At 43.1% G+C, this 11,577-nt stretch overlaps 1 long non-coding RNA gene across 1 annotated transcript; it reads right to left on the bottom strand.

Annotated features, from left to right (window-relative positions):
- Window positions 1-560: 560 nt before the first annotated feature.
- LOC144768253 (uncharacterized) lies at window positions 561-8,632 on the bottom strand. Its single transcript, XR_013598505.1, has 2 exons — window positions 4,320-8,632; window positions 561-818 (listed from the first exon to the last, which is right to left on the bottom strand). It is a non-coding gene; the product is annotated as an uncharacterized LOC144768253 (long non-coding RNA).
- Window positions 8,633-11,577: the final 2,945 nt, after the last annotated feature.

Below are 11,577 nucleotides of genomic sequence, written 5' to 3'. Positions count from 1 at the left end.
TTCGGTAAAAATTACCGAATCGTTAAGATTCGGTATTTACCGATTCGGTAATTGCCATTCATTCCTATGGACCTGAAGGCCCATAGGAATGAATGTCAATTACCGAATCGGTAAATACCGATTCGGTAAAATAGGCAAAGGGTCATGGGTGGCAGGGTGTCACTTTGACACCCTGTTGCACCCCTGAATAATGCTAGTGTGCACATGTGGCACACATACATGCCTAAGGGCATGCATGTCTGCCACATGGCACAGTTGAAAATGCACAAATTTGCATTTTAAAAGGTATTCGTTATTTACCACCAACTAATAGTTGGTGGTAAATAACGAATCCTTAAAGCAAAGGAGCACTCTTTAAAGTGCTTCCTACATGTCATTTACCGATTCAATACCGATTCGGTATTTAACGAATCGGTAAATTTGCCACCTACATCAGAAATGCCTATTACCGGACGGTAACGGCCGATTTCGGCTGTTACCGACCGGTAATAGCCTTCCTACATCTGGCCGTATGTTTTTTTAACTTAGTGACATGCCGTTTGAAATAAAATGGACTTGAATGACGTATTGACACTTAATTTTATTAAGTTAAAACACATACTTCACCCCACAGGAATCCAGGACACCATGCAAGACAATATTAAAGATATGCAAAAATAAAAGTAGTCAGTGAAAACAAGCAACATTGCTATATGTTTTCAGGTTCAGTATTTTCTGTAATTCGCCTCTAATAGCATTTTTATGGCAAGCTTTTTCTTCATGGATCTGTTGTTTGGAGATTGCCAGCTGTTGGGCTTGTTACGCAGGTTTCATAAACTCTGAAAATTGATAAGAGCATAGATAAATAACTTGCTTCTATTAGATGGCCTGCCAAAAACAAAAATCAACAAATGTATTTACAGCCAGCATGATAAGATAGTATAGGATTTTGGGTTCATGAGTGAACTGTAGGTGCAAGAGGAGCACATGCACAATTAAGTCATTTATAGGATTATAGATAACAAAAGAAAATATCTCCCTCTGAACTTAATGAGTGAAAGGTCATAATGTGGCAGTTGCTACACAAGCATTGGCAATGCCAATAGGTCTCTCCAATGCAAGAGCTATTGACTTTTACAATATGTTTTAGCAATGTTGAACACCAGGGTGTCTGATGTTCGGCATGCTAAAGGTTAGTAGAGTAAAGGAGAGGGTGTTGGAATGGAATGTCATAAAGTGCAGTGGAGTAGAGTGTTATGGAAGAGTTAAGTGTCATGGAGAGGAGTGGAGTAGAGGTCAGTGTTGTGGAGTGTCGTGGAGTGGATGGACATATAGTTGAGTTGAGCATAGTGTCAGAGCTCAGTAGAGTTTCATAGAGTGGAGGGGCATAGAGTGTCGTGGAGTGATGTAGAGTGTATTTTATAGAGTGGAGTAGAGTGTTGTAGAGTAGAGTGGCATACAGAGGAGTAGAGTGTCAGAGTGGAGTCGATTGCCATAGAATAGAGTGGAGTAGAGTGGCAAAGAGGAAATTGCTTAGCGTCATAGAATTACACTGAGAAGAGTGTTGTGGAGTAGCATAGAGTAGAGTGTCAGTGGTGCAGAGTGTAATGAGGTAGAACATCACAAAGTGCAGTGTCTGAGAGTGGCATGGAGTGAAGTGGCATAAAATACAGTGGTGCAGAGTAGATTGGCATATAGTGCATTGATTTTGAGTAAAGTTGTGTAGAGTGCTTTGCCGTAGTGTAGAGTGCAGTGGCATAGAGTACAGCGGTGCAGAGTAAATTGCAGTGGCGTAAAATGCAATGGCATAGAGTGGGGTGATTCAGAGTCGAGTAGTGGCGATGATTGAAGTGGCATAGAGCCGAGTGGTGCACGGAGGAGTGCAGTGGCGTAGAGTGCAGTCATGCAGAGTCAAGTTCCAGAGAACAGGTTTGTAGAGTACAAGATCTATGAGTGCAGTCACAGAGTAGAATGTTGTAGAATATAGTGGCATAAAGTGCAGTAGTTCAAAGCAGTTGGCGTAGATGCAGTGGTGTAAGGAGCACGGACAGTAGAGTGATGTAGAAAGCAGTGGTGTACAGTGCAGTGGTTTAAAGTACAGTGACATAGCGTAGATAGCGATGGTGTAGATTGCAGTAGGGTGGCGCAGATACAGTGGCATAGAGTGCAGTGATGTAAGGTGCAGTGGTGCAACGTAGTTGGCATAGGAAGTGGCTTAGGGTGCATTGGTTTTGAGTAAAGTGGTGTACAGTTAATTGGTGTGGAATGCCTTTGCTTAGAGTAGAGTGGCATAAGGTTGAGTGCAGTGGAGTTGATTGCCGCAGACTACAGTGGCATAGAGTGTATTGGTTTTGAGTAAAGTGGTGTAGAGTGCACTAGCATAGAGTGTAGTGGAGTGGCGAACAGTGGAATAGAGTGCCGTAGACAGCAGTGGCAGAGTAGACTGTTTCAGAGTAGAGTGAAGTGGAGCAGAGTAGCAGAGAGTGCAGTGGTACAGAGCATACTGTTGTTTAGTGCAGCATTGGCACATAGAGCAGTGGCGTAGGGTACAGTTGTGCAGAGTAGAGCAGAGTGGCTCAAAGTGCAGTGATGCAGAGTGGAACAGAGTGGCAAAGAGTGCAGTGACGCAGAGCAGAGTGGCGTAGAGTGCAATGCAGTTGAGTGATTTGGTGCAGAGTAGATTGGCGTAGAGTGCTTTGGTTGTAAGTAAAGTGGTGTAGAGTGCTTTGGCATAAGAGTGCAGTGTTGTAGAGTAGGGTTACAGAGTGAAGTGGCGCAGAGTAGGGTGTAGTGCAGTGGCGAAGAGTGCAGTGGTGCATAGTAGAGTAATATGGAGTAGAGTGCAGTGGCATAGAGTGGAGTGGTATAGAGTAGAGAGGAGCAATGCAGAGAAGAGTGCAATGACGCAGTTTGGAGTGGATTGGCATAGTGTGAAGTAGTACAGAGTAGAGTACAGTGGAATGGAGTGGTGCAGAGTAGGGTGGGGTAACGTGGAGAATGCATATGTTAGAGTACTGCCATTACAGACGACACATTTTCAATTTAAATTACAATTACACTTGCACTCACAGTTCACTGATAAACATATACAGAGCACAAACAATGTGTGGAAATGTAATCACCCATTGTGTTAATATGATTGTCAGCACAGTTCAATTTTCGTGTATAAAAAAAAAAACGAACATCATACAGCGTTCTTCAAAGAAACCCCAGTAGCCCGGATGATTGTCAAATAAATCCTCTCACTTTGAAGTCACAGAAAAATAAATAAACACTAAGATCCCTGGAAGACACAGCCTGGCACTTGACCTCTGTAGACTACACAGCAAATGTGACAATATAAGAACAAGATTTAAGGGCCTGTGTACAGAAAGCGAGTTTGTGCAAGAATACAGACAGTAAACAGGGTTTGGGCAACTGGCGGGACAAACTCTAGCTGGCCAGTCTAAAGCAAATAAAGCCAGCAAATGTGAGTTAGAAACCACAAAGCCAATGGTAAGCAACGGGCAGAATGCATTCCAAGGTCAACTTTCTGAATGTCCAAGATGTCTCAAGCAAAGCAGGCAGCGGTGCTGTCTGGTAGACAGCGACATAATAATGTCCATAGGGTAATGTGCTCTTTCATTTTTGTTCTGTTTGCAAGTGAAGAGGAAAGTGGAGACTCTTACCTCTGCCCATATGATGCCATAGTTTTACATGGTAGCATTTTTAGACACGGCCTCGCTGAATTTTGAACTATAGAGCTCATAGCAGAAAAGAAGAAATACGGGCTAAAGTACAGAAGTAGAAAAGCGAAACCCAATAAAATGCTTTTCCAGAACCAGCAATTGAGGTCAACAAATGACACCTGTGCATACAGAGGATAAACAGTCCCAGCCTCAAGATATGGCTTCTTCAAGATGAGCACCGAGTGAGATTTGATATTAAACTGTCCTTGCATCACGCCTGCCTAGAAAAAAAGGAACTGCTCTGGAACTGGTATTATATGGCAAATAGAAGCCTTCATACAGCTTATGTGTCACAGTCTACCAGGCATAGTTTGATATAAAGCTGGGAACACAGTGTACCATCACTGCCGTTCCTTCTAACACAGATTTAAGTCCTTTTCATGAGACCAGGAAAGACTTGCTCCTTTGGAAACAAGTGATTGGAAGAGTGGAGAGGGAGAGAGGAGAGAGTGGAGAGAGAGAGAGAGAGAAAAAAAAAATACAAAACGGCAAAGATGGAATCCTTTTACAATCTGATTTGCTAGGGGATAACATACGCCAAGCGGTTTTAAGGCTAAAAACAAACATACCATTTATATTACTTTTTTATGCAAACAATACAATAACTTTCACCTGAATGATTGTTGCTAGCTGATCCTTGTGCAATGCTCTGTACAGAACTGGGGCAATTGGTACACAGGAGGGCCATTTCAACCCTTCAGCCGGTGCTGCAGATCAGTCTGCATATAACAACACATCGAATTATCATACACGTCATTATGTATACATAGTGTAAAAAAATAAAAAGCAGTGGTTGTGGATGGAGATTTGACATATATACGGATTATGAGAACAAAATCAGACGGTAAGCATCAAAAATATATATTAGCATTAATCTATCCTTTAACCAGTTTCCTTTTTCAGGAATCACGGTTTCTCAAACATAAACTATTAGTATTACAGGAATACTATCAGAGTCTAAGAGAACAAATATGGTAAGAGTGAAAAATGAAGCAAGTCACCTTATATACTGTAAATGAACCACTATATATTTTAGAGAATGCTGCATTTGTTTCCTCGAATATATCAAAACCAGGTTTCACTACAAATTCAAAACTGCCAACTAATTTTCGTGTATGCCTTTTAACTGTGCTACCATTCAGTAAAGTTTTAAAAGACATCACATTGGTAAACGCAAAGCTGCTCATCATCTATGCAAGTGAGAGGTGGAATACAAAGCGTCAGAGTAGAATGTTGTAGAATATAGTGGGGTAAAGTGCAGTAGTTCAAAGCAGATGGCGTAGATGCAGTGGTGTAAGGAGCACTGACCGTAGAGTGATATAGAAAGCAGTGGTGTACAGTGCAGTGGTTTAAAGTACAGTGATATAGCGTAGACAGCGGTGGTCTGGTTTTAAATGATCAGTCTCACTCACCTTTTAAGTAGTTATTCTCACCTTCTAAGCTTCTCACTTCTGCTTGTATTAATACAGGTTTCTTGTGCTCTCGCCGCAGGCTCCAATCTTCTTCCTTTCTCCTTCGATACTCCTCTGGTACTGAACAGTATATGTATCACTGGAGTTTGATGTGTCTTGGAGGGCCGTTTTCCTCTATAACCAACCCCCCATGTGGTGAACAGTGACAAAGGCAAAAGGCTGGTGATCAATGCCAGACCTTTTGGCTTTGCCATTGCTTGTTTAATATTTTAAATTGTTCAAACCCAGTCATGTCACTTTGTGGCATAGAAGAGACCATCGTAAGGGAGTAGCATCACCGTAGGAGAGTGATTCCAAGTTTCGTTACTATGCAAGGGGAGGCCTACAATTTAGTGATCGAGTGGCCCAAGGGAAGAGATCTGGGGTAGTGGGCCAATTTGGGGTCACTTTTAGTTGCTATTTGCACTGTCTGGATAAGAGTGCATGCTGCTGTTTGCCAGGGGTCCAAGTGAGAATTGGGCTGGGCAAGTGAGTCCTGAACAAACAGTTCTGATGATAGTAGTATATAAAATGTTGAAGTTACCCCCACAGTGCATGGACTATCGTCGTATTAATGTACCAGGCCTGGATTGCAATGTGCAAACACTTTGAAAGGTATAGGAGTAGGGAAAAATAGTGACGAAGAAGAAAGGAAGCACACAGGTGGAAACCATGATAGATATATGCAAGAAGGAAAAACAAAAGGGGAAATAAGGATAGAGAAGTATGAAGGAAAAGATAAATATGTTAGAAAAAGAATGTGAAGAGAACTGGGAAAGCTGAGATTAGGAGTGCAAAAATGGGCTAGAAAATAGTGAGAATAAAAAGTGTGAAGAGGAGTAAAGAAAGAGAAGACAGGGAAAAACGATAAAGGAGAGCGGAAGGGAAACCTGGGAAGGAGAATAATGAAATGCAGCTAGAGAGGGTAAAGCCAAACAAAAGAAAAATTGCAGACAGAGCAGAGAGTGAAGGGAGAATAGTAGAAAAGCTCAACAGTGAGACAGATAGTAACCATGCAGTCACACAGAGTGCTTAAACAAGAAGAAACGTAGACGGTGGCTTAGAATGTAATAGAGTGATGCAGAGTGGCGCAGAGTAGAGTGGAAGTGCTCTGAAGAGGTAAACAAAAAACACATTTCTTGCTCAAACAGATCAAACTTTACTAAAAACATGGCAAAATGTGTTCTTGCAAAGTGAAAAGCCCTTGGCACATAATTGAATGATCATCTTTCTGTTGCTTTTTGCTGCATTTGGTATTTAAATGGGTACTAAAGAGGTGAAATATGTGCTCACGCGGAATTAGCATGTGTAAAAAATTATAAAAGAATGAAGTAATATCACAAAATGTGCAGCATTCCGCTGAATATTTTCCCTTTTCTCGCCGCATAATTATTAAGCCTGGTGCGTAATTTATTTCTGCCATGCTCTGGCAATGGCCCTGGAGGCTGTCAAGACCACCGTGAAGGGTAGAAATCAAATCATAAAGCAGCGTTGGTATACTTACAACATTATGCAGAAGTTTCCAACATAAGATTTGGCACATTTATGAAGCTCTCTCTTCAAACAGCATATTGTCATGGCATTGATGACAGGTCCTACATTTATGTAACTTATATACAGGGCTACGCATATTATGATATTATACAACTGCTGTGTTTTCCACGTAATTTGCCACATAATCCATCATATGCTGCAGATAAAAAAAAAAAGTTAGTTCTAGCTCAAAAGGATCAAAGTTACCAAAAGGAGAGCAGTGCGCATTGCGGCACAGTATAAAGCCTGTAACAAATACTGTCTAGTCCCCTTTACTTTACTTATTGCTGGATTTTAGTATTAATTTGAAAGTAATGAGGTGAAACATTTGCACCAGACAGTTAACATATGCACAGATGTCAAAATAATGAAGTAATACTATCAAAAATTGCAACCCATATTGCTACATGTGCTTAGCTAAGTGTGACACCCGACTTGCATGTTTCTTCTGTCATTGCAGCCAGATATAGGATACAACAAGTAATATTACACCTACAACATGCAAGGACTATCGACTTTGGCAATGGTTTTTACTTGCATAAGATGAATATGCAATAACTACGGGTTCGTTTTACAGAATTTTGAAAATGGGTTAGTCCTCGTGGTAGAAGTTGTAGACTAACGGCTAGAGATGCCGACTTTCGGCGCTGGGAAAACGCAGGTTCGAGTTTTGGCATGTGCACACCATTCCGTGATTCTAGTTAAATCACTAAACTCGGTGCCTACCAAAAATAATATGGAGTGATGTATTTGTGTCTATTACCCATGCGTAGCGCTCCAATACCTTTGGGTCAAGGTCGCGCAAAATGTTTGTGGACATTGCTGAATTTAAAGTAAAGTAAAGTCCACATTTGTAAAGCGTACAATCACCCGTAAGGGTCTCTAGGCGCTGGGGGGCGTCGGGAAGATTAAGAGAGCTATTGCCCAGAGTCACATGGTGCTGGGCTAACCTGCCGCCGGAGCCGGGGATCGAACCGTGGTCCCCAGATTCCAGCGTCAGTCGCCCTGGCCGCGGCGCCACACCTCTTCCTTTCAGACGCATAGTGTTGCCCTAATCTCGGCGAAAAGTGTGAACATACGCTGCACAGAGCATGATCTGATTCACGATTATACTGTCTGGCAGCCGCATAATGCAGGCTTTTCTTGTATTCAAATTAACCTTAGTTTATGTAACGCTAGAAATAGTGTGCTCGTTTTCAAAATATTCCTATTAACATTGCACGTATATTTCGGAGCAGCCTCCCATGTGCCCATGTGCTTAAAGTACGATCGTTTTCTCCTTAACCTGAATTGTTACCTCGTCCATGAAACCAGAGGGCAAAGGTCAAATCTGTACTGAACTCCCTGTTGTTTTCACCCATGAATGACTCGCTGCACTGGTACAAAGGTTACAATGCAAATACAAGACGGACCTTGCATTAATATCCCACCCCGCTTCGCACCATAACTAGGCCTTGTAAGTATTCACCAGCTGGGAGGCTTGGACTCCCGTGTTTCCTCCACTGGCAGCCCAAACATTTTCTTACCGGACATCTTGGAATCTGCCGCAGTGACACAGAGAGATGGGAAGTAAAGTCAGGTTAGTAGTACATTTCGCCAATACTACCTGATGTATACTTGCCCACTCTCTGTTTCACTGCAGTGATGTGACGCGGATTGAGAGTCAGCCTCTCGCATCACCTTTGGCGCCTCATTCTTCAGCCGGCATGATTGCAGTCTCCCGCCATTGAAAGCGAAGTTGAGGAAGAAGCCCATAGTGTAAAGGTGGGAAGCCATAAAAAACACTCTACTAAAAACAAATACGGACAAGGTTCAGCAATGCAGCTCCCTTCCACGCTCCTGCTAACACACATACACGGCATCGGTAATCAATAGTAGGTGGCTCCGCACGGCAGCACTTAATTTCCCCTCGCCTCGCTGGTCTTTCTTGCTTTAAGACCCACTTCCGGTTGAGGCTATCTTCCGGTTTGAAGAACTTGAAATTGAAAGAGGACAAAAGTAGTCCCCCTCACCCCCCCTCCCCGCCCCCCTTAATGTTTAGCTCAGCTTCATCGATACCTCCAAATTGTGGCAATGCACAAGTGTCAGATCCCATAAACACACAATTCTAATTTGTTTTCAGAATTAAGTTGGCTCTTTTTTCTGCTTGTAAAAAAAACTTTAATTCCCCAACTTTATTAGAATTTGGTTCTCACAAATACTCAATAGTGTTAGAGTCACAAAAATTGAGATCGTGCTGGCAGCATCGACGAAGGAAACATTAGACATTCTCCTGCATGCCAATAAACATGGTTCTGGAGGGAGACGTCTGATTTTTTAAGCCAATACCTCTCCTTCAATAGACATGTACGTGTGAAATACATTCTCCCAATTTTTTCTTTTTAAATCACCCTCTTTCGTCTTCTAAAATGTTGTAATGTATGCATTCTTCCTTCACTAATTTGCCATTGTAATGCCAAAAGAAATAGACAGGACCATCAATCAAGCTTTAAAAAATACAACGTTTATTTAGGAAGAGAAGATTTAGCATCTCTAAATAAACTATTATTCACCAACAAATGATACTTGCCATGAATGAAAGCACAGGAACAACATATTCCTAACAATGTATTCTTCAACTAGTGTACAATAATTTGCATAAAAAAGAAAATATTGCACCAAGCCTAAAACAAGCCTACCTATCTTTATAGACTTCATGTAATAAAGGGATGCCTCTTTTATTATCTCCATTCCAAATATGTTTTACAACTGGTGCTGCATTATATATGAGGCACATTTTCCTGAATTGCTCTGGGCACACCTTAACCCCTTCCACGCTCATGACGAGCTGGGCTCGTCATGAGGTAGCCTCCTCGCACGCTCATGACGAGCCCAGCTCGTCATGTAAAGTGCGGTTTTAAAAATCTCAGCGTGCGAGCGGAATTCCGCCCGCACGCATGCGGTTTAACAAGCACTGGCATAGCCAATAGGTCCCGCCTTAGGGGCCTTATAAGTGTTTAGCCAGAGCTATTGACTTCGCCAAGGTCTATAAGCTGTGCTGTAGAGAAGTGTGGCTGCTGTGCAGCATGCTGAAAAGTTTTAATAAAAAAGTGTCGGAAGCATTTTTGTTACTTTATATATGACCAAGAAGGCATTATGCACAACTGAACAACCATATTAAAAGAAGTATTTACAATAAAAAAAAATCCTCCGTTTTCTTTTGTTCTTGCAATGCTGGCAACTTGTTTCTACCTATTCCAATGGTTCTTTGTTAAAGCTTTTTTTGAGGGGGCATAACCAATCCGAGGGTGCAGGTTGGGAACTAGTGCCTGTATTATAAAACTAGCAGCGGACAGACGCAAGGGGAGAATCAACAGATGCCAGATTCCGAGAGCAGCCTGAGGTGGTGCTGAGGTGCTGGTGACTGATGCGGAGACGATGCTGAGGTGATGCTGAATAATACTCCGGTCTTGCTGAGTGATAATGATGTGGTGGTGTACTAGTGCACAGGCGATGCTGAGTGATGCTGTGGTGGCGCTGAGTGATGCTGTGGTGGCGCTGAGTGATGCTGTGGTGGCGCTGAGTGATGCTGTGGTGGCGCCGAGTGATGCTGTGGGGGCACCGAGTGATGCTGTGGGGGTGCTGAGTGATGCTGTGGTATCCCTGAGTGATGCTGTGGTGGCGCTGAGTGATGCTGTGGTGGCGCTGAGTGATGCTGTGGTGGCGCTGAGTGATGCTGTGGTGGCGCTGAGTCATGCTGTGGTGGCGCTGAGTCATGCTGTGGTGGCGCTGAGTCATGCTGTGGTGGTGCTGAGTCATGCTGTGGTGGTGCTGAGTCATGCTGTGGTGGTGCTGAGTCATGCTGTGGTGGTGCTGAGTCATGCTGTGGTAGTGCTGAGTGATCCTGTGGTGGTGCTGAGCGATGCTGTGGCAGTGCTGAGGGATGCTGTGGTGGTGCTGAATGATGCTGAAATTTTTATCCTTCATTAGAACGATGCTGATGCTTTATAAGTGTTGTGTAATTTACGGGAGCTGTAATGTTAATAACATTACATCTCCTGGTAATTAACACAATTTAACAGCTGGAGTAAACTAAGTGGCGTAACGCAAAGTGATGCCCTCTTGCAGAATGTGATGAGTATCCCATGTGTCTATTTAACAAAAAGGAGGACTATGGGCAATATTTATCCAGGTCCAGCATACATGCCCAGAAGTAATTAGAAGCAGAAGGGTATGCAGTTCCTAGCGAACACTGTAGGTAGACTTGCAATTAGTGTGTAGTAGGTCACACACTAAGGGCAGGAGGAAATTTCCTCCTTTCGGAAAAGAGACCTTCACCCTCCCCCCCCCCCCCCAACAGTGGGGTGTCTTACTTCATCATCGGTTCTGCTCCTAATCGGGTCAGCGCTGCAATACCCGATCGGCGCCCTTGACAGCCACCGAGCTGTGAGGGTCTTTTTTCCAAAATTTCCTCCTGCCCTTAATGTGTGACCTACTACACACCAATTGCATGTCTACCTAAAGTGTTTGCTAGGAACTGCATACCCTTCTGCTTCTAACTTGCCCCATGTGTCTCCCATGTCTCGCAGATATTCATGGACCTTGGGCTGAATGTAAACACCTGAAGGATTGGGGGCCCCAGAAATATTGGGCCCCCTTCTGCTGCAGGGACCTGTGAAAACGCCCCTGAATAGCAGAAACCATGTTAACGCCAATTACTCCACAGTGTTAGTAGACATGCATGCAATAATAATGTTGGACCGTAATGCTATGAACTCCACTGCCTTTAATGCCAAATTTTCTGTTCCAGGGTCAATGAGGCCAAGCCAGTCAAGAAGTTAAAATATATTTTAATATCGGGTGCGGGACGGGCAGAGTTAAGTAGGGCAATTAGGCTGACTAAAATT

Source organism: Lissotriton helveticus, chromosome 7, assembly GCF_964261635.1.
Source record: "Lissotriton helveticus chromosome 7, aLisHel1.1, whole genome shotgun sequence".
Taxonomy (NCBI): domain Eukaryota; kingdom Metazoa; phylum Chordata; class Amphibia; order Caudata; family Salamandridae; genus Lissotriton; species Lissotriton helveticus.
Note: the sequence above shows the minus strand (reverse complement) of the source record. Positions and strands in the feature narration are given on the sequence as shown.